This window comes from Echinops telfairi, unplaced genomic scaffold (genome assembly GCF_000313985.2).
Source record: "Echinops telfairi isolate 266 unplaced genomic scaffold, ASM31398v2 ScPeMD7_2291;HRSCAF=2852, whole genome shotgun sequence".
Lineage (NCBI taxonomy): Eukaryota > Metazoa > Chordata > Mammalia > Afrosoricida > Tenrecidae > Echinops > Echinops telfairi.
In genome coordinates this window covers 47,977,390-48,000,080 of record NW_022106189.1, presented here as the reverse complement: position 1 = coordinate 48,000,080, position 22,691 = coordinate 47,977,390, and the positions used below count along the sequence as shown (strand labels likewise).

Genomic DNA, 22,691 nt, shown 5'->3' with positions numbered 1-22,691 from the left:
TCTGCCTGGTGGTTTGGTGGGCTGTGCAGCCTTGTGTGGCCTTCTGGACTCCTGCTTACTGGCTTGGCATCACCTCATCACAGCAAGTGGCCACCTGATTCCTCGTCTCACATGGGCTACACAGCCTGGACTCTGTATCTGGCAGGCCAGCTGTTGTGGGCCTTATGGGAGCTGTTAGCTTTTCACTGGGGTGGAGGGCGGGATGGGGTTCAGGACTGAGGATGGATCACGCTTCTGGGTGACCAAGGGTTCTAGCCTCTCTCCCCTGCCTCCATGGCTGCCTGCTATAGTGGTGGTGAAGTTTGGCAGCCAGAAAGCAGAAGTCCTGCAGGTGCTGTGGGGTGAATGGAGATGGGCTTAGGATTGAGAGGCAGAAGCAAGCCCCCTTCAACTCTGCTGTAGAGTAAAAGGTGTGCCCTTGGGTGCTGGTGGGCTTGCACAGTGCCATTGCTACCTGGCAGAAGCTGGTGTGGGCAGTGTTCTGGTTGCTCCTTACTGCCCTGGCAGGCTGCACTTCCTGGGCCCACTAGGGCCTGATCTGTGTGACTCCTGGGCTCCGGCTGTTATTGGATGACTTTATTACCCTTTCTCTGCAGCCACCTATTAAAGTAGCAGTTCTCAAAGACTGATACTTTAGAAAGAGGGTGTACAGTTGTTTTCCTCCATACTCCTGCTGGCTTCATTCCACAGGAAGTCATAGCTAGGGCTAGGGAGGAAGGGTTTCCATTTCTCCAGAGGGTTGACCCCCAAATCTTCTTCAGTGGGTCCTGCAGACTTTTGTCCCTATCCCTTTCTATGGTGACCTCACCTTGGAACCCTCGGACATTTTCCTTAAGGTGCTACTGCTTCAGGGGGACTAGGTGGTGGTGGTGGTGGTGACCAGGAAGCAGAGGTCAGAGGAGCTGCTGCCTTGAGGGGTCTCCTTTACTCCCCCACCGTGAGTGCCTTCCTGCATATTGTCTAGACTCGTGGGTGATTGTGGTTTCCCAAGTTATCCAGGGGGCAGTGTGCTCAGGCGCAGGCCTCGCAGCCTAACTTGCAAGGTGGAGTGTGCTGATGGAACATAGCGAGGTGAGCTGCCAGATGGCGTGTCCACCATACCCCAAGTGGGCTGACAAATGCACCCAAAGACTCATTGGAGATCTGGGTGTTGGGAAGGTACTTCCCATGCTTCTGCCAGATGTCAGTAACTGCCATGTTACAATAAAAATGTACTCCTTCTGGGTTTGCTATTACTTAAAAAGAAGAAAGTAGATAATTCTTGCGGCCTCCCTCTTTTCTCCATGTCCCTGTAGCTGAGAGTCTACACGAGTCTTGGGGGTGTGTCTGTTTGAATTCCATGTGAGGTTTGTTCATGATGGAACAGGGCTGGCTTTTCAGAGTGGAAAATGCTGGGAAACTGAACAAGAAGCAGGTATTTCACGTGGCACAGCTGAGGAAGTAAACGGCTTCATTTACGAAATGGTTAGGAGGCTGGTGGGGGATGAAAATGGATTTCTAAAACTAGCACATGCATATCAGTTGTCTAGCAGTTGTTGCCGAGGCTGGAGCGGCACATTGCTTTTAGTTCTGCTCTAGGCTCTAGGAAAGAGGGGGTGGTGGTGTTAGCTCTGACTGTCCCAGGTCCTGCATAACCAACCTGGCCTCTGGATGGCTCTCTTTAGTTTGAGGTGGTTCCTACCTCTTGGGGCCATTGGGGTAAGATGTGTAGGTGGCAGCAGATTTCCTGGGGCCCGGGTACTTGTGAGCAGGGTTGGCGGTCACTCTTGTCATAATCATCTTCTGGTAGCCTCCTTCCTGTTTCTGAGCAGAGTTCTGCTTCCACAGTGTCACTCAGTGCACCTTCTACCCTTCCTTGGTTGGAAAGCATGCCATTCCACATCCGTTAGTCATTGGGGTAACGAGCTGCTGCATAGGTTGTTTCTAAAATAAAATACTTTCTCTCAAGGTTTTATTTATGATTGGGTTATTGCAGCATGAAAGGTAAGGTTTTGTTCTTTTATTGAATGAACTACACAGATTAGCACTAGGTGTTTCAAGTAGTCCTTCAGTATCTTCACTTCCTGTAAGGAGCCCTGGTGGCACTTGGTTAGAACCTGCTCAGCTGCTAGCAGACAGGCTGTAGGGGTGTGGGGCTGTGAACTCACAGCTGCTTTTAGGAGAGCAAGGAGGCTGTCAGCTGCTCTGATGTCTGCATTTACTAGTCGGCAGTGGGTTTCATCTGGCATGGTTTTTGCCTCTAGTGGCCTCTCACTCCCCACGCCTCCTTTTCAAATGGGTGGTTTACCTTCTGCTGAGGGGCCTGGGTAGTATGGCTGGTTAGACTGTGCTTTGAGTTTCTGTGTTGGTGTCTGCTCCACTCTCCCTCCTGAGAAAGCAGGAACCTCCTCCTCCCCCTCCCCTCCCCTCCCCTCATGAGCTCTAGGCATGCTTGCTTACTCCTTACACCATCCCTAATCCCAGGGATGCATTGCTGGATCCTTCTAACCTGGCCTAGTGATAGTCAGGGAGCTTGTGTCCACACAAGAGACCCTGGCTATCATGCAGTCCCTGTCCACCCCTCCTGTTTTCTCTAACTCTCCTGGCAGAGGAAGCTGTGTGGTCTCTGTCCTCAAGTATAGACAGACTGTCCATGGGCTTGTCTTACCTCGAGGCCCCCTCAGTTCTGTGCCAGGGTAGCCACAGGGACCCTGATCTGTGTGGGTGAGAGGGTGGGGCATGCTTTCACTTCGGGCCACAAATTCTAATCGACTCGGGAGAAAAGGAGTTAAAAATGGCATCATCATTGTGCAACGAGGCTGCCAGAAATAACATCTCTGCATAGTGAGTCTCCCGGTGGAGCCGGAGTCCGGGCTCAGCATGGTCATGCCGAGAACGGAGCGCTGGTAGCTCCTCAGAGGGTGTGCTCATGAGACATAAGGAGAAGGGAAAGCTGATAAGGAATTTCTTTGGCAGGTCATTTCTATGGCCTTTTCTGTATTTCCAACAATTTCATACTAATCTTATATTTTCTAGGAAGCTGTTGAATATATTCTCCTTGCTAATGGTGAATGTTAAGAATGAGCTGGCACCTCCCTTTGGCTTTTGCACCCAAAATCTAGCTCTTCCTCTGAGGTAGGGAGCACATGGGGTGCGGGCCCTTGGGACAGATCTCGGGCCCCCATAGCCCAGGACTGGAGCTGGGCACAAGAGGACACTTGAGAGTGCCTGCTGCAGTCACTAGCTTTAGGGTCTGGCCGTGTAGGTCCCACATTCTCTGTGCTTGGTTTATGAAAGTCCAGTTTGTACCTTGAGCTGAGCTAGTTTTAAAAAGCAATTATGGATTTTGTTCATTCCACCTAGAAACTGTCAGAAGGTATGTGCTGGAGTGTCTTGGGCTTTTAAACGAGAGAAGTGATCCCTGCTGTGGGACCTCTTGCAGACCTGGGTCTTATCTTGCTGACATGCATAGGTCTTTGTGGACCAGCTTTCTGACAAATGGCGGAGGGCTGACCACGAGGCAGCACCGGCTTTCCCTGCTGCCCACTTGGAGCATGGCTTCAGTTGGTCTCTTGGTGTCATTTCTGTTGCCTGACATGTCCAGGGACCAGAGTTTCCATGGCTGCTGCCAACAGAAAGGGTCAATGCACTGCAGTTCTCCAGGGCCTGCAGCATGTGTCTCCAGAGCATCCTAGTGTGCCCATAACTGCACCCTCAAGTCCACCTCAAGCCATCTCACACACAGAAGAGGAAAAACCACACTGGAGAATTTCTTTTCAGTTTTCAAGAGTCTGACTGAATCACCATTCTCAGTCCTGGCTTTACCAGCCTTGTGTTGTGTTAGGAAATGATTGATCAGCAGTCATTGTGTGGGCTGCCAGGCCATGGTGCAGACCAGGCCGGTAAGTGGATGGCTTTGTGAGGCCAGGGTGTGTGTGTAGGAGGGAGGCTGCCTTGCAGACCCTGCGGAAGGTTGGCAGGAGTTGGAGTAGACTCACTGCCAATGGGTCTGACTTTTGGTTCGGATCTGCTCCCATAAGGATGTGCAGCCTTGGGAAGCCGGTATGTAGGGTGCTTGCCATGAGCCAGAAGTGACTCGAAAGGAGTGAGTGCTGCTACATTCAGCTTGCTTTATCAGTAGCCCACCTGTGCATAGATTTAGTTTTCTATTTTGGAAATGCTACTACATCTTTGTTTTCTGTGGAGTAAGTTGTTAGCTCAGCTAGCTTCAATAAAGTGGTTTGAATTTGCATGGAGAATTGGGAGCAAACATTGATCAAACAGGATATGATAGATGTGCCCGTGTGAAGTCAGGCTAAGCAAGTGTGTCCATTGAACGTGGATGTTATAGTTTTGGCCTTTTTATACCTGAGTGGGACAAAAAAGGGAAAAAGCTTTGTTTATGCTCTCTGGAGGCACTTGCGGCAGCCCACAGCCTACTCTGTTTCAGGGGTGGGGTGGGGCGCGCATGCGCACACAGCTGATGGTGGAGAACAAGGAAAGAAGCTGAGGCATTGTATGCAGTGGTGGACCCTGCAGCCCATTTCTCTTGTTCAGAAAGGCCATCCCGGATCTGCTGCTGCAGTTGTCCTGAGGGCCCCCAGGTCAGTTTCATCTTACAGCGACCCTCAGTGGAACAGAAGGAAACATTCAGTCCTGTGCCACTCTCAGTCCTCTGGAACAGGGCTTAGAAAATCTCAATCCTGGGTCAACCTGTGACTGTGCTAAGCTTCGTGGGACAGGCAACCTTTGTTGGCACGGACAAGGTAGCTTGGGCAACAGCAGGCCGCTCCAGGTGACTGCACAAGCTCAGTGGATAGGACAGACCCTGCTGCTCATGGAACTTTCATTTTCACTAGTGAGTGTGTTCCGGTTTGTGATGTAACCTTTCTTCCTGTGGGTTTCATGTCACCAACATACCACAAAGACGATTTGAACAGTTATTAAGTTAATTAATTAACTCATTGGGTATTGAGTACTTAAGACAGATAGGTCCTCTTCATCTTGCCCTCTGGTTCTTGTGTTCTTGCAGTGTGGAGTGAACATCTTTTTGAACTTGGGGTCAATTTGTGATATTTTATCCTTTGTGCCTTTCAATTTGGGGGTCCTTGGGTGAGAAGCTGCAACCTGACACACACCTTTCCTGATTTTAAACCATTGCAGTATTCCCGTATTCTGTTCTGTTCCCACAACTGCCTCTTGATTCCTGTACATGTTGCACATGAGCACAACGAAATGTTCTGGGATTCCCATTCTTCTCAAGGCGATCCCTAGTTTGTTGTGATCCACACAGGCATAGTCATTACAACACAAGTAAACATTGTTCTGTATTCCTTGCAGTGGTGTTCCGTGCTCCATGTCCTCTAGGTCTTGAAATAAATAATCAGACCATTTCTGAAAAGACTTGGAATAAGTAGACTTTAGTATGGACTCACTTGAGAGTTGAGTGCTGCCTAATGCAGTAGAACTAGTCACCTGTGGCTATTTAATTTTGAAAATCATGAAAATCATGAAAATTAAAGAATAAAACTAACCGTTCATCACACCAGCCACATTTCAAGTTCTCTGTAGTCACATTTGACTACTGGCTGCTGAGACATGGCATGAAACACTCTCACGTCTTAGAATGTTCTCTCGGGTAGTGCTGACCATTGGTGATTGAAGGAGAACGCATGAGTTTTAAAGAATTTGTGGAAACGATAATTTTATGTATGTATTTGTTAACAGGTTGAAACACCCCCCCAAAAAAATATCCATTATAAATCCTAAACCTTATTCCTATGGTTCTAATCTCATTTGGAAGCTGGTAATTCTGTGTTGTGTGTGTGTAAGATCATTTTATTGGGGGTTATGTAGGGTGTGCTTTAAGCCATTCTTTTTGCGAGATGAATAGATGACACAGATGAGGCAAGCAGAAAAGGGGGAAAGATGGGTGAATGTCTTATGGGGAAACGGCCAAGGACCTTCCCACAGAGGCAAAGCCTTCTTCTAGAGCACTGGTTCTCAACCTGTGGGTTGCGACCCTGGGGGTGGGGTGGGGGGAGGTGTCGAATGACCCTTTCACAGGGGTCACCCGATTCATAACAGTTGCAAATTTACAGTTATGAAGTAGCAACGAAAATAATTTTATAGTTGGGGGAGTCACCACCAACATGAGGAACTGTATTAAAGGATTGAGGCATTAGGAAGGTTGAGAACCACTGTTCCTGAGCCAGAAGGAGCCTAAATTTGGATGGCCAGCCACCTGAGAAAGAGGTTTCTGTAAGTTGCAGCCCCAGTGAGGTATTTCTGTCACCGCAGTGTTAGAGAAGTGAGATGCTGTTTCTAGTTTCTCTGTTGCTTTAGGAAAGAGTACACAGGCTGTGTGGGGCCATAAAAATGACCCAGTGCAAGTAACCTCAGTAATCCAGGGAATAATATGATTGTTTCATGACTTCAATATTTGTGTCAAAAGATGAAAAACTCTTAATGCTATCAGATGTGTAGGGAAATGAACAAGCTAGTAAAACCAGTATTTATTTGGTGCACTATAATTTAAAACATTGAGAATTTAAAATGGTTATTTTATTGTAAATATTTATTTGGTGCGCTATAATTTGAAACATTGAGAATTTAAAATGGTTATTTTATTGTAAAAACTGATCAGTTGTACAGTACTTGTTTTTGAATAGTATTTGCCTTCTTGCAGTGTAATTTAGGATGTGGAGTGAACATCTTTTTGAACTTGGGGTCAACCTGCAACATTTTATCCTTTGTGCATTTCAATTTGGGAGCCCCTGTAAGGTTCTCAACCTTCCTAATGCCTCATCCTTTTAATACATTTCCTTATATTGTGGTGACCCCCCCCCTCCCCAAACCATAAAATTATTTTCATTGCTACTTCATCACTGTCAGTTTGCTACTGTTGTGAATTGGGCGACTCCTGTGAAAGGGTCATTCGACCCCCAGAGGGGCTGGGATCCACAGGTGAGAACCGCTGCTGTAAGGGCTCTTGCAGGTCTGTGCATGCCCTGTGGGTGTTCATCAGCCTCCTCTTCTTCACTTGGCCCCTGGGCTGTATATCCAAGAACTGTCAGTGCCTGCATTCCCAGTCACCTGCCTCCTCATCACATTCTACTTCAAGTCCACCACCAGCCTTGTTGGTGCTTTTTGACGGCCAGTTTCCTCTTTTGATGACCCATTTTTGTAAAATGCCACATGTGTTGCTCACTGACTCACCAGGAGGACCTCACCAACAGGCTGGGTATCTGCATGAGCAGTGATCTGTGGACTGAGGTTTGTACTGTACTTTACTGTACTTTATGTAAGTACTCATACTGAACTACGACACACCTTCAAAAAAGTTTGTGGACAAAATTCTATCTCAATTCCACTTTTCTATAAACTTTTTGAAGTTCCATTATACACTGTGAGCACATCAGAACCGAACCTAGTAGTGAGTGCTGCCCAGCACCTCCTCTTAACCCAGGCTTTCAAAGGTCAGGCACAGATCAGACTAGACAGTTGTGGTGATAAAAACAGGAAGCAGTGAGAGTTATGTTCAAACAATGGCCTGAACCGTCACGGAGCTATTAGCTGATGGGATGAAGTGGTGTATTATAAGCAATCTAAGTTTTTGTCATGGTGAAGGCTCAACTGTGGGCTATGGCATTCACAGTAAAGCGAGCCTTCGAGGCTTAAAGTGACAAATACCCATGCCTTCTTCTCTTCCCAGAGGGATTTCCCTTCCAACCCCCACCCTCAACTCCTGTTGCTCTTTCCATTCCTGTAGATGCTTTTGTTACACTCCACCTCCACTACCACCCCACCACCCACCCCACTCCCGCTTCCCCGATTTGAGACCTTACTGTTCTCACTGCCGAATCAATGCCCACTCACAGCAAATAGAGGACAGAACTGCCCCCTCTGGGTTTCTGAGATAGAATAGAACACTTCATCTTTCTCCGTTGGAGGGGCTGGTGGTTTCCAACTGCTGACTCTGCAGTTATCACCAACACGTAACCGCTACACCACCAAGGCTCCGCTCCTTTGAGGCCTTACTTACTACTTGTTTAAAAATTGAGGACTCTGTTCTTTTCTTCCCAGGACTGCAATCACGGTGATCCAGGTTTGCTCCTGGTGATCTTGGCTTATATTTATACAGATGGACACACATATTTTTTTTTTTTGTTACAGGCTTTTCCTTGTAGAATTAATGATTTAAGTTTGTGTGTACCTACTGTCATAGATTTATTCTAGAACTTTCTAGAAGAGCTCAGTGTGGCTTAAAGAAAAACAATAGAGCAATTTAGCTCTCGTATACCCCAGTGGGGCATCTATGCTCCTGATATCCTTCCCCTCTCACAGAGTAGACTGCCCTGGGCTGCGGAGCTGCTATGTTGCCTGCTGTGGAAAGCACCCTCGTGCCTAGATCTGTCCTCTCTTGACTTTCTTGCTGGCTTTCTTACAGACTTTGTGCCAGGAAAAGTCAGACAGACACTGTCTTCTCCTTCTGATGATTGACACTACCTCATAGCCATCTGACAGGGCAGGTTCTGCAGCTTATGTCATGTGAACTGACTGACCATTGTGGGTGTGCAGTGTCAGTCAGTCAGCCTCGTGGTTTCAATGCAGACCTTCTTATTGTTTGGTGTGGCTGAGTGGTGGCCCCACCCAGGGCAAAGTACAGTACCTTGTTTGGCTTTGACACCCATCTCCCCACCCCTGAGCTGTGCGTGTGCCTCCTGTCTGCCATCCAGGGGTCTCAGAGCCCCTTGGCTTGATTGTGCTTCTGTGTGCTGGTCACATTCTCTTCTTGCTCCATGTTGTGCATACACCCCTTTCCCTCCACTGGAGGTGCACCAGGAGAGCTGTCTGGGAACACTGCACGCTTGCAGAGGTGCAGCCAGAAAAGGGCGTACACAGGGCCAGGTGACAAGGGCAGCCAACAGAACACAACAGGCTCTTCAGCTGACACTGGTAACGCAATCCATTCTTTGAGTGTTTGTGTGCTGTACTTGGCAGCAGTTCTGTTTGGTGTGGAGTTTCACCCAGCCCTCTGTGTACTTAATTCATCTTAGATCGGGGGTGGGGAGTGTCCGGCCCGTAGGCCTTATAAAGCCACAGAATCATGAATAACAGCTAACCTCACATGGCCGGCCAAAGAGAAGCTGGTTCAGCCATCACATTAGGGGGTGAGCTAATAAAGTGTTTGACCTGTATGGCCTGCGAATGGTATTAAAAACATAGATGGCCTTTGGCCCTGCCCCAATGAGTGTCTGTGGAAGACTTCTGGGTGGCAGTGAAAGTAGTTCTGTGGTCTTGGGGTGCCTCTGCCTGGTGTTTCCTTGGTCTGACTTATGCTTACTTATACATGGGAATGAAGACACACCACCGAGTTCTCCTTTGTCATGATAGTTTCTAAATTCTCATGCTAGTGAGTCTCATTTGTCAGGAGACAAGAGCTGATGATAGCACTCTCACATCTCTGTTTCTCCAGGATGGAAACTGAGGCATGCTGATGGGGAGCAGCCATGCAGTAGGGCTGTTTTTAACCTCTGTGGGACATGGTGTATTCTGAGCTTTGTGCTCTTTACTGTTGGCTTAATGGAGGGGCAAGTTGGTAATAAAGTGAATCTTTTGTGTCTAGATTCTATTTTTTTTTTTAAACATTTTATTAGGGGCTCATACAACTGTTATCGCAATCCTTACATCAATTGTGTAAAGCACATTTGTACATCATTCTCAAAACACTTTCTCTCCACTTAAACCCCCGACATTAGGTCCTCATTTTCCCCCTCCCTTCACGCTCCCCCCTCCCTCATGAGCCCTTGATAGTTTATAAATTGGTATTTTGTCATATCTTGCCCTGTCCGACGTCTCCCTTCACCCACTTTTCTGTTGTCTGTCCCCCAGGGAGGAGGTCACATATAGTTCCTTGTAATCGGTTCTGTGTCTAGATTCTTTAAACACCTATCAGTACTTTGATCTTCTGTTTATGGGCACTTATGAGGGTATACCCCCCAATATGCATCCCCTCCCAAACACATCATAACTTCCAACTCCAAAGCTATGTATTTAAACTTTTTTTAAAACAAAACAACCCTATCACTTTCAAAGTACTCTCCATTTCAGTTAATACATTTGTCAAATCTGCGATTCCATTTTGGGAAACATTTTTCAAACTCAACTGTTTGGATGATTGACAGCTCCTCCCAACATCATAACTTCCAACTCCAAAGCTATGTATTTAAACTTTTTTTAAAACAAAACAACCCTATCACTTTCAAAGTACTCTCCATTTCAGTTAATACATTTGTCAAATCTGCGATTCCATTTTGGGAAACATTTTTTCAAACTCAACTGTTTGGATGATTGACAGCTCCTCCCTCGTTTTTATTTCTTCTCCTCTTCTACTTCATCAAATCGCTCTCCTTTCATGTCCCTTTTCATTCTCGTAGGGAGCGAGGTCAGGTGAGTCAGGTGCATGGGACAAGAGAGACATGCTGGGTTTTTTTGCCCCAAACTGGCTCACTGAGAGGCCTGCATAAGCAGATGCATTGCTGTGGTGGCAAAACCAGTCCCCCGTCTGCCACAAATCAGGCCCATTTTTGTTCCACACTGTTATGCAATCTTTTCAGAACCTCTAAAGAGAAAGCTTGATTAACAGTCTGACCTGGTAGAACAGACTCCAAATGCACAATGAGTCGACATTTTCATCCATTTGGTAAGTTGACGGATGCCTAGAACAAGCTTTGTCATCAGTCTACATTTCACCTTTGTTGAAACAAGAAAACCACTTGTGCACTTGAGTTTTTCCCAAAGCACTGTCCTTGTCAGCTGTGTTCAACATCACAGCACTTTCTGCATCATTTCCCCATGCATGAAACAAAATTTCACAACCACACGTTGTTCTCTTAAATCAGCCATCCCAAAAAACAAGGTTCAAGCAAAACTGCTTTTAGGAAAAAAAATTCAGTGTGACCAAGAGAGACTTCCCTGGTGATGCCACTGGGCAAACTAATTCAGATCAAGTTGCTCAATGCTTGCCTAGCAAGAAAAATCTGTACTAAGAAAGCTCCACTCTGCCCAGCACCATTCCGTCTTTCTTTGGGCACTCCCTCTATTTGTGTTTTCCACCTTTTGACTATTGTGAATAGAATTGTAGCGAACATTTGTGTACAGGATTTTGAGTGAATGTATGAGTGAGCTTCAAAAAGTTACTGGAAAAAATTCCATTATCTTTCAGTTCCAGTATCCCACAGTTTCTTGGAATTCTCCTCTTGTGTTTCAGTTATTCTGGGTACACACTAGGTGTGGAGTTGCCTATATTTTGTTTTGAGCCAAGATGAAATTGCTTTATTTGGGGGGGAGGGGAGGATCTTTGTGGTTGGGTTACCTGTGGTTCTGATCTGGTGTTTTGTGCCTGCTCCAGAACAGGCTTCCAAGGCAGAGCTTACAGGGAGGAGACCATCGGGTCATTTGGAGGAAGAGACAATTGAAATCCTGTCTGCATGCCCCCATCCCCACCCCCTTAACCTCAGGCAAAGGGAAGGCCTCCTGTCTCTTCATACTGCCCCTGGCCCCTGCTTCCATCATCTTTTTTGGCCCTTACGTTCCATCTTTTTTTTATAGAGGCAGATGCTGCTGGACAAATTTCAGTGAACCCTCTACATGGACTAGGAAGAAAGGCCAGGCGATCTACTTCTTAAAACCTGCCAGTGGAAATCCTGTGGATCACACTGCTCAGGGCTAACACAGGACAATGGCATCTAATAACACAACATTTTTACTGTAGACTAAGAAGGTGCTGCAAGCACGCAACCTGAAAAGGCATGTTTATACACAGTGCTGGAAGCTGCTTTGGGGTGAAACCAGGGAGCAGCCAGCAGGATTAGAAAGTTGGTGCTACTGTGCAGCCTCTTACGAGGTGTCGGCTGGGAGGCCCCTTCTTCACATCCTGAGCAGCTTGCAGGCGTAGCAAAAAGAAATACTGTGAGTATTAAAGACATCCTAAATCCACGTCCCTTCTGTATTTAATAACCAAAAAGGCTATTTGAAGTGGATATTTGTCTCCAGGTAATATTTTAATGCTGGTTCCCTAAAATGTAATTAGTTTAAACCCCGAATCTAGTGAGGTGTGCAGAGTTACCTCTGGACACGGTGCTGTTGTGGTACCAGGCGTGGTGGGGGCCCTCTGGGAAAGGTGGCTTCAGGACTTACGAAAAGTCCTTAGAGCAGAGGAGGCAGGCAGCTCCCTTCCCTGGCTGGGGATAGGGTGGAGTGTGTGGGTGTGAGTGTGGGTGTGGAGTGTACTTCTGGCCTTTGGAGCAGCCAACCACTCACTCCTGGCCACCAAAAGGTTTACAAAGACCACTGGAGCTGGGGGAGCTGGCCAGGCTGGGGCAAGGAGTGAGGTGTGGCTGCGTGGCTAGGTCACACGCTTGGCCAGAGAAGGCGTGGACTCTCCTCATGCTAGACATGGTTCAAAACCTGAGCACGCTGAACTAGCATGGGTGGATTCAAATGATTTGTGCCTCTTTGGGTTTCTTTGCTACATAGTCTGAAAAACGAGGCCAAGGGCTATGCTGTTTAGTGTTCGCGCATGGGTGCGTGCACACGTGTGTGTGTGTGTGTGTGTGTGTGTGTGTGTGTGTGTGTGTAGGGCTGCAGCTGCTCTGCCTTGTGGAGTGTCCCACATATACACTCTGTAGTTAGATAAACTTTGCAGTGTGAGACTCCAGGGAAACATGACACACACCGGTTTATGTTGGTTTTCCTGACTTCACATTGAGTGCCTCTTCTCTCTCTGACCAGGCCTCTCAGCTTCAGGAACTGAACTCTCACATCAACCAAGACGATCATGTTCTTTAGTGGGACTGTGTGTAGTGAGCAGTAGTGTAGTGGGAAAGGAGATCTGTGTCACTTTTGAGACTATTGATCCAATCTAGGTAATTTTGAATTCCACCCAACAGTATCCTCCAAAATGTTTGCAAGATATTTTGTACCAATTAGCATGAAAATAAAAATTGGGGGAATTCATGTAGTATTGCTCACTTGGATTCATATTAAAGGATTTAATGGCAGAATCTATATTTTTCTCTGAGCCATGTTTTGGCCAAGTGTTCTGAGTGTAACAGAATGTAATACATATTGATGATGGTCAGGGCCCACATAGGCTTTTCCTAGGCTCTGTGATCAAGAGGGCCCTGAACCAAGTCCTGTGACTCAGAGCAGCACCCCCTCACAGGGCTTCCAGAGCAGTTTATCTTTACAGAAGCAGACTGCCACATCTTTATTTCTGAGAGCACCTTGAAGGTTAGAACCGTTGACCTTTCTGTTAGTAGCCAGATGCCTAACTACTGTTCTATCAGGACTCATGAAACCATGATTGGATAGTGTAATTTTGATTATTTGCAGTCTTGAAAGGAGCATCGATAAGCTTTACAATCTTACACTTAGTGCCATTTTAAAGGTAAAACGGAGGGGGGTGGTTATCGAGAAGAAAAATAGACTTAAATAGTATGAAATGGTCAGAATCTGGGTGTCTAAATAGCATCTAATATTACTACTATCACTTGTTAAGTGTCAAATACTTACAGCTACCTTAAAAGATAGATATAGCTTTTCATCTCTGACTGCTTAAGCATCCTCCCCTATCATCAATAACATAATAATCTGGACCAGGAAGTTCATGACCAATGGATGACTTCAGGGAAAACAAATAGTCATTGTTGCCCCTCATCCATGGAAAGCGACAGTGCCTAAGACAGAAATTGGTGAAAAACTAGCCAAAATGTGCAAGACCACACCAGATGTTATTTTTGTATTTGGATTTAGAACTCTTTTTGATGGTGGCAAGACTACTGGCTTTGGCACAATTTATAACTCTTTGGATCATGGAAAGGAAAATAAACTTAAACCCAGACTTGCAAAAGACGGCCTGTATGAGAAGAAAAAGACCTCAAGAGAACAGCGCAAGGAACGCAAGTACAGAAGGAAGAAAGTCGGGACTGCAAAGGTCAATGTTGGTACTGACAAAAAGAGAGCTGGAGATTGGGTAATAGAAAGAATAAAGATTCTACAGTGACTTGATCTGCAATGGTTGTGTGCATTTTTCACCAGAGAATTAATAAACTATAAACAAATTTTTTAATCGTTGAAGAAGAAAAGGCTGTGTAAAAGACTGAGTCCATAGGGTCTCCAAGGCCATAATATTTACAGAAACGGAGTGCCCTGTCTTCCTGTGGAGTAGCTGGTAGACTCAGACAACTCACCTTCTGGTTACTAACCGAGCATGTGGGCTTGTGCTGCCAGGGCTTCTTAGCATACTGTCTTTCCACATTTCAAGTAAATCTTATAGACTAAAAGACCTGGCATAAAAAGGCCACATTTATTGAGGAATATAAGCCTGGACTGGGCAGAACACACAGGAGATTACTTTGTGTAACAGTGAACTGGGGGTACAGTATGCTTTAAATACAGAAATAACAGGAACTAACAGGCTGTTTTCTGATTGGCTGATATTTACAGAACTTTGTATCGTCAGATACAAGGTTGTTGATGAGATCCTGGAAGTTTCAACATAACTTTGCTTTTCTAATCGCAAGCCTCTTGGGGCTGCCATGGATAGAAATGGACTTTCCAAGGGAGCCTGTTCTAAGGAGTCCTTCAGAGAGTGGATTTTTCAAGGAAAGGAGTGTGCAGATTTCCTGGAATAGCCAGAATACTCTCGACCCTCATCCTTCTTTGCTAAGGGCAAATAATGTTTTACAAGAGTTGTATGTGGGTATAAAGCAGAAATAAGACTGAGGAGCGGGGAGATAATGGAGTCTAATCTTGACTTAGATCAACTAGTTTAGTTATGGCAAAAGCCTCAAGTTTGGGGTTTGTTTACACATTTACTCCTTTGATTAAGCCACTGTAAGATGCTGATCAAATTTGCTCACATAGGCGTAACCTTTTTTTTTCAGTTTGACATTCTGGAGATTAGAACAGTTTATGATAGGTTTTACCTGCACCCTGCCATGCTATTAGGCCTCATCTTCAGAGTAAGCTGACTTGTTAATATTGGTTGATGCACACAAAGCCACATTGGGGGAATACTGGGGCTTTCTAAAAGAGCTAACTAGGTTCAAAAATCAATCTTTTCTGAGAGTTAGGCTTTTAAAAAAATCATTTTATTGGGGGCTCGTACAACTCATCACAATTCATCCATCCATCCATCCATCCATCCATCCATCCATCCATCCATCCATCCATCTATCCATTGTGTCAAGCACATTTGTATATTTGTTAACATCATCATTCTCAAAACATCTACTTTCTACTTGAGCCCTTGGTATCAGCTCTTGGTTTTTTTCTCCTCCCTTCCCACCCCCCACCTCCTTGATGAACCCTTGATAATGTATAAATTGTTATTATTTTGTCATGTCTTACACTGTCCGATGTCTCCCATCACCCACTTTTCTATTGTCTGTCCCCCAGAGAGCGGTTTATATGTAGATCCTTGTGATAGGTTTCCCCATTCTACTCCAGCCTCCCAATATCACCACTCTCACCACTGGTCCTGAGGCGTTTATCTGTCCTGGATTCCCTGTGTTTCCAGTTCCTATTTGTACCAGTGTACATCCTCTGGTCTAGCCGGATTTGTAAGGTAGAATTGGGATTATGACAGTGGAGGATGGTGATGGGGGGAGAAGCATTAAAGAACTAGAGAAAAGTTGTATGTTTCATTGTTGCTACACTGCACCCTGACTGGCTCATCTCCCTGCAACCCTTCTGTAATGGGATGTCCATTTGCCTACAGATGGGTTTTGGGTCCCCACTCCACACTCCCCCTCCTTCACAATGATATGATTTTTTGTTCTCTGATGCCTGATCCCTTCAATACCTTGTGATCACACAGGCTGGTGTGCTTCTTCCAAGTGGGCTTTCTTGCTTCTCAGCTAGATGGCCGCTTGTTTATCTTCAAGTCTTTAAGCCCCCAGATGCTATATCTTTAGATAGCCGGGCACCATCAGCTTTCTTCACCATATTTGCTTAAGCACCCATTTGTCTTCAGCGATTGTGTCGGGAAGGTGAACATCATAGAATGCCAGTTTAATAGAACATGTTCTTGCATTGAGGGAGTGCTTGAGTGGAGGCCCAATGTCCATCTGCTACCTTAATACTAAACCTATAAATATACGCACATAGATCTATTTCCCCATCATCCTATAAAAATATATTTACATATGTACATGCCTGTATTTAGACCTCTATAAATGCCCTTTGCCTCCTAGTTCTTTTTTCTATTTCCTTTTACTTTCCTCTTTTCCCACCATCTTGAGAGTTAGGCTTTTTCAAAATGTATAATTATTTGCGCAGAGCTGCAGATATGTTACGTAGGTTGGATAAATATTTCCCAGCTGTAATAGGGAGGTTTATTGCGCCAACCTGGCTAATAGGAACATGTGGGATTAATAAGGTCACAGTTTGGTTGGAGGGCAAAGAGATAAATGACTTGGCAAGCCCTGCGTGCGCCCCACCCCCAGCCCCCACGTGATCGGACCACTTGAGGCTGCCCTAGCTAGTTCTCTGCTTCAGCTTGTGAGCTATAGTACCTGTGGGACAGCCAACCCATGGATCATGCTGCTAGAGCTTGAGGTTTCTTGGAGACCTGCTTCGCCACACTGCTGGTGTGTACATTGCTTGAGCTTGAGGCTGACAGATCCTGTTGTCTTGCATTGCTTGAGTTCCATATCCCATTTGGGCCTGCTTCACTAAGCTGAACTGCAAAGACTGTTGGTGACCTGCCATGTTGTTTGCGTCCTGTGACCATTTGCTGCCTGTGAACCGGACTGCCTTCATTGTTCTTGGGAAGACTCAGCTGCTACTTCCTTGACCTTGGACTTTGCAGCCCTCGTGAGTTGAAAGGATTTCCAGTGTATTAACTGTTCTACAGAAGTGTTGAACTGAGCCCTCTGTACTGCTGTGTGGATTAATTAGCTGTTCCTTTGTGCTGTATACGGTATATCTATCCTCGTGTGTGTGTGTGTGTAATCATAAATGTACTGGTGTTGTTTCTCTAGAGAACCCTGTCTAACACCGGCACATTTAGTTATTTCTGTAATAACTGGTAGCCCTGTCAGGTCAGTTTTGAACTGCTAACTACAAGGTCTGCCATTCAAACCCACCAGCCACTCCACTTGAGAAAGATAAGGCTATCTGTTCTTGTAAAGTCTTAAAGCTTCAGAAACCCTATATTGGGTTGCTAAGAGTCAGGATGGTCTCAATAGCAGTGGTTTTTTGTTGTTGTTTTTGTTCTTGTTTATAATGGTTATACTTGTGATTAGAATTGGTAGCCCAGTCTGTAATATTGAACACAATCAAGAGCCAATGTATTTGGTAATAAGCTAAAGATATTTAAAAAAGGGGAAGCTACCATAACAGGGGATATTGCATGCAGCCAGGTAGCCTTTTGATAGATCTTAGTAATGTCTTTTTCTAACTTCTTGGAAGTGTTTCCCCAGAAGCAGTACAAAGTATTAACGATAGTATAGATGTGCCTTTTTGTAACTAGAAGGAAATCCAGAAGTATTCTATTGTCTTATCCTACTTTGACAAGGGGTTTTTGTCAGGCTGTCACTCCATATGCAGTTTCAGCGGCAGTTTGGGCCATAGTGGCAGATGAATTACAAACAGACTCTTCGAATTGTAGTGTACCATATGTAGAAACAAGTGTTCAAAAGAAAAGTCTATCCCATCTCAGCTCTGTCAGTTATAGGGTTTTTTTTGTTTTTTTTGTTTTTTACACAAGTTCTTGTTCGTGCATAGAACAGATGATCTAATCACTAGTCCAGTGTATACTTTTGGTATAAGACTGAACATTTAAAGATAACATTAAAAGATCTTAAGCACACGGACCTGCCATCTATTATCCAGACAGGGCAGTGCCCAAACATAAGGTTTATCATTTGGGTTTGACATGTCTGTGTAAAGATATCTTGGTCCTCTATATAGGAACACATATCCAAAGTGGGGAGGGAGGTACACATCATTCCTTAATTATATTTAGTGGAAAGAGAATGATTAACCTATTCAAGCTAATTATCAGTTAAATAAGTATTGCAAATGGGCAATCATCCTAAGTCCAGCCTCATTGGCTTCCAAATGTGACCACAGGCTTCCTTCTCTTATTCACTGAACTCAATCTTCTTGTGTTTGACATATTAGCTGCAAAAAGACCCATTTAAAATCTAGGGAACCTTGCATGGGGAGCTAAAAACTCATTTAGACAATCTTCAGGAGGGCTTCAAGCAGCATTGGAGTGATCTGTAGTTCTTCATTTGTGTGCGATTGCAACATGGAGCCTGAGATTGAGCTAATGCCCATGAGTATGCCATAGTCTTAACATGTATGGCTCATTTAAAAGTGACGATAACAATAATGATAGCAGGGAGAACAAAACTATAATTCAGTGTAGGGGAAGCCAGTGGATCTGAATTTTTATGCACAGTATGTGGGGACAGATGACAGAGGTTGTATTTGGTCAGATTACCCCAGCACAAGCTATCGATGAGTACAGTCTAACAAATGCATTTTCTTTCTAAGAATTAGCAGGGCATAGTGTAAGTTTTAGGAGAACATTTAAAGAGCTCTAATGAATGAGCAGCACAAAAACAAGCAATGAAATATAACAACGTAAGCTCCTCAGTCACCTCCATGAGAGCGCAGCATTGTTCCAGGAGATAAGCCCACTGATCGTATACCATATAAAGGGTGAAAACTATAAAGTAAATTCTAAAGTTTGCAAGAGGCAGCATGCAGCCTTGTTCTGTGATCTGGGGATCAGCTCTCACCTCTGTTAGATGGTGTGTGCTTCCGGCCACTTGGTTATTTCACGATGGTTTTCAGGTCACCACTAGAAAGTCAGCAGGTCCAAGCTTTAATTCTCTGTCACTTAGCAGGAGGTAATAAAAAGGACCAAGTATGGTCCTTTCCAATGAGCTTTAGAGGAATCTTTTAATTGTTAGCTCCTTTAGTGAAAGCTCCTTTGCCTGGTTCAACAACATTACAATTTTGATTATATTAAATAAAAAAAAACAACCCTGCCATCGAGTGGATTCTAACTCACCTTATATAGGGCTTCTGAGGCTAAATCTTTACTGGAGCAAACAGCGTCATCTTTCTCCCTTTGAGCTGCTGGTGAGCTTGAAAGGCCTACCGTGAAGTCAGCAGTCGACTGTTTACCCAGCAGCACCACCAGGGCCCCTTGGAGAAGAAGGGTTGCATGTTGTACTCGTGCTGTATGACGTGAGGTGTGTAAAACCGACAAATGCACAGAGATCAAAGTTATCAAAAGCTTCCCTGAACTGGGGGAATAATTTCAAGAAAATGTAATATTGGTTCTATTTCAGTAGGTCTGGTTGAACAATATTGGAGTCAGCATAGGCATAAAAACAAGGGAGGTTCATCTGGGGTGAATGGATGGAGTCCAAATGGGGCTGAACTTAGACCCGACAGAACCAGAGGAAGGGCGTTGCTCTAAGATAGATCCAGTCTCCGCATGTCCGGCCAGTTGGGTTTTCTTATACCACTAGTTCTTCCCACGACATGAGATGGTTGACGATGATAAAGGTAATGCTATCTTTGAAAAATGGGAAATTGGCATATTTCTTGAAAGATTTATCCAGTGAAATGAGTTCTTATTTGGCAGCCACCAAGTGGGGAAGATATTTTCAAGAAGTTTCTTGGCCACTAAGATGGTGGTTGTATATTGGCAGCGTGAAAAGACACTCATTACTGTGTTTGCAGCCATTAGATCGTATGAGTTCAGCGAAATCAAGTTTATCATTCAGGCACAGGTTGGGTTTCTGGGGGGAAATGTTAAAATGTTTCCCTGAATTCTGATGAGAGCAATTGAGAGATGAGACATGTTTGGTAGCCTTGGAGATGTGTCCCCACCATTATTTCTTTAAAATCCCAATCGTTTTACTTCATTCTATGTGTGAGACAAAGGAGCCTCAGTGGGAATGCGTAATAACTTGGGTAGCCCAGGTTTCTGGTGAGATCCTGTTCATAATTTAGTAACAAGATCTGCTTTTTACCATTTTTTAAGCTCTTACATTTTATCTGATGTTTCTAAAGTCGCCTTGTCAGGACTAGCTAGCTGACTGTCCCTGGTGGTGGTGGGCAGTTTGAGGGAAAAGATTCCCTTTTCTCTATCTACAGAGTAATGACAGTTTGTCAGGCTGTCTCTGTGTGTGGCTGCTCGGTCAGTGAAAAGTTCTCTTAATTTCTTCTGTTTGGGACATTTCTTTTAGGTTGGTTTTTTGAGCCTGTGTTTTTACTGTAGTGTTTTGGGAGGGGTATTGCAAAGAATGTGTAAAAGGTCTGTCCCTAAAATTTTACTTTTTAATAGTAGCTCCAGAGAAGGATAACATGTCTCTTGTTCTGCACGACAGGCCAAAATCATGTACAGACTCCAAACCATATTTAGAATCTGTGTGAACAGTTTGCACACTATCCTGAGGGTAGTTTACCGCTTGATGTCAACTAATGGGATGGAGGTGGTCTTGGGGAGGGATTATTGACGCTCGAACATGTCAGCAGAGACTATGAAGACACAGCAGCCTGCCCAGTACTGAGAACTGGCAGGGCCAGGGTTTAAAGAAGAGTCATCTCTCAAGTTTTAAAGTAGAATGGTTTGCTTTAGTGTCTTGTCTCTCTCACCCACCCACTCCCCACCCCATTCAGTCCAGGGAGTTGTATGCAAGATACTTTTCATAACCAGTTCCTGGGAGAAGGGTGGCAGGATTTATACAGGCCACAGAATGTAGATGTCTAATATTAGATTCAATCAGCAAAAAAATGTCATAGGAAGTCAGCCAACAGACAGAGTTAGTATGGCAGAGACAGCATGGAATACATAAACCTCCACGTCTCTATTTGTGGTGCCTTCTAACACAACAGTAGCACCAACTGCTTGGATATGGTGGTAACCTATAGCTACAGGGTCAAGCTGAACACTGCAGCAGTCACGCTACAGCTCTGATTGACTTGTGTTTCCAGTTGGAATGCTTAATGCACTGTACAAAGAAAGACATAGGTTATAGGGAAACCTAGTGTGTGCCCGAGTCTTATCATCTCCCAGTGTAATTTGAGAAGAATTTGGCCTGATGCTTTCAGATAGATAGTTAGATACATAGATAGATACACAGATTGAAGTAGCAAGAAGAATCCATGCTCAATGGTAGCCACTCAAAGTTCTAGAAATGTACATAATTGCATCTTAACTTATGGGGTTAGCAAATGCAAACATGACTTCTTTAAGTTTTGGGTCAAGAGGAATACCCTCCTCCAAAATGATATTTACTAGATATTTAATAGATGTTTCCAGCAGTTGGAATTTTTCTCAGTGCAGGCTTGCTGGGAGTTTGAGCTTATTAGTAAGTCATCAACATATTTTAACAATTTAGAGTTATTCTTAAGCAGCAAAAGTTGCAAATCAGCATGAAGGATTTGAGAAAAATAGGTGGGAGATGAATGGTTACTTAAAGTAAATTGTTGATTCTGACAATGAAAGGTAAATATTGGCCTTTAGAGGGTGTACAGGAATACTTCAGATGCTACAAAAATCAACTGCAGTAAACATGTGTAGTGTCTGGAGCAACACTGGAAAGCAAAAAATGATTTGTAAGTCTGGATATAAAGGTGCAGCTGGTACAGCCTGCAATCCAGAATGAGCCTCCAGCGACTGGTTTGTTTTCTTGACAGGCAATCCTTAAAAGGATTGATCCAAGGGGCAGTCAAGCCCTTAGAAAGCCCTGAATGATGGGAGTAAGTCCTTCAACTTTTTTTTTTAAGAGACATTGAGGGATTTCTGGCAAGGGTTTAAATGTGTCTGTTTGGATTTGGAGAAGTGGTTACATGTTGGGCTGCTAACTGCAAGGTTAGCAATTTGAAACCACCAGCCGGTCAGCTGAAAGATGAGTTAGGGTCTCAGAAATTCGCAGGGCAGTTTTTAAAATTTGGATTTTGGTGGGTTCTGCTGATAAGGCCAGATGGATATCCGTAGCTGTGGCCCCATAAGGCTTTAGGAATTAGTGAATAAAGTAAGAGGGAAGTTGGGTGGGGTAGGGTTGGGGTCTAACTTGTCTTTATGCGTGACCTGTGCTTACAAAACAACCAAAACCTCTTCCCTTTGAAATACTTGTGACTCAAATTTTTAATCAAGTGTTTTGGGGATACCAGGTACATTGTATACTATTTCTCTCTTTTCTTTGGATTATGGGTGGCAATTCCAAACAAACAAACAGGTGTTAGACCTAAGTTTACAAGGATGTAAATCTTCACTTGGTCTGAGGGAGGTTGACATAGATCGAGACTGGTGTTTGTTCTTATTTAGAGCTCCCCTCATTCTTGAGGTATTGTACTTTGGGGCAGGAGTTTTGGGTAAAGATGTGGGTTTAAGCTATCAACTAAAAATCACCACGGTTTTCCATTAAGTCACAATAATTTCTGTTGTTTTCCCAAGTGCCCCTTCATTCTGTGAGGCTGAAGGGCACTCTGTCGAGGTACCATATATACTCGCCAATAAGCTGAGTTTTTCAGCACATTTTTGTGCAGTTTTTGCAGTAAAATTAGGTGCTTTGGAGGACCTAGTGTCGGGGGTTTAAGTGGAGAGAAAATGTTTTGAGAAACGATGTACAAATGCGCTTTACACAATTGATGTGTGTATGGATTGGGAT

At 44.6% G+C, this 22,691-nt stretch overlaps 1 protein-coding gene and 1 pseudogene across 3 annotated transcripts in view; both read left to right on the top strand.

Annotated features, from left to right (window-relative positions):
* Positions 1–22,691, top strand: part of ANKRD11 (ankyrin repeat domain 11) — a 127,584-nt gene that overhangs the window by 28,547 nt on the left and 76,346 nt on the right. The gene's annotated exons all lie outside the window — the stretch shown is intronic.
* Positions 12,563–14,047, top strand: LOC105978811 (annotated as a pseudogene).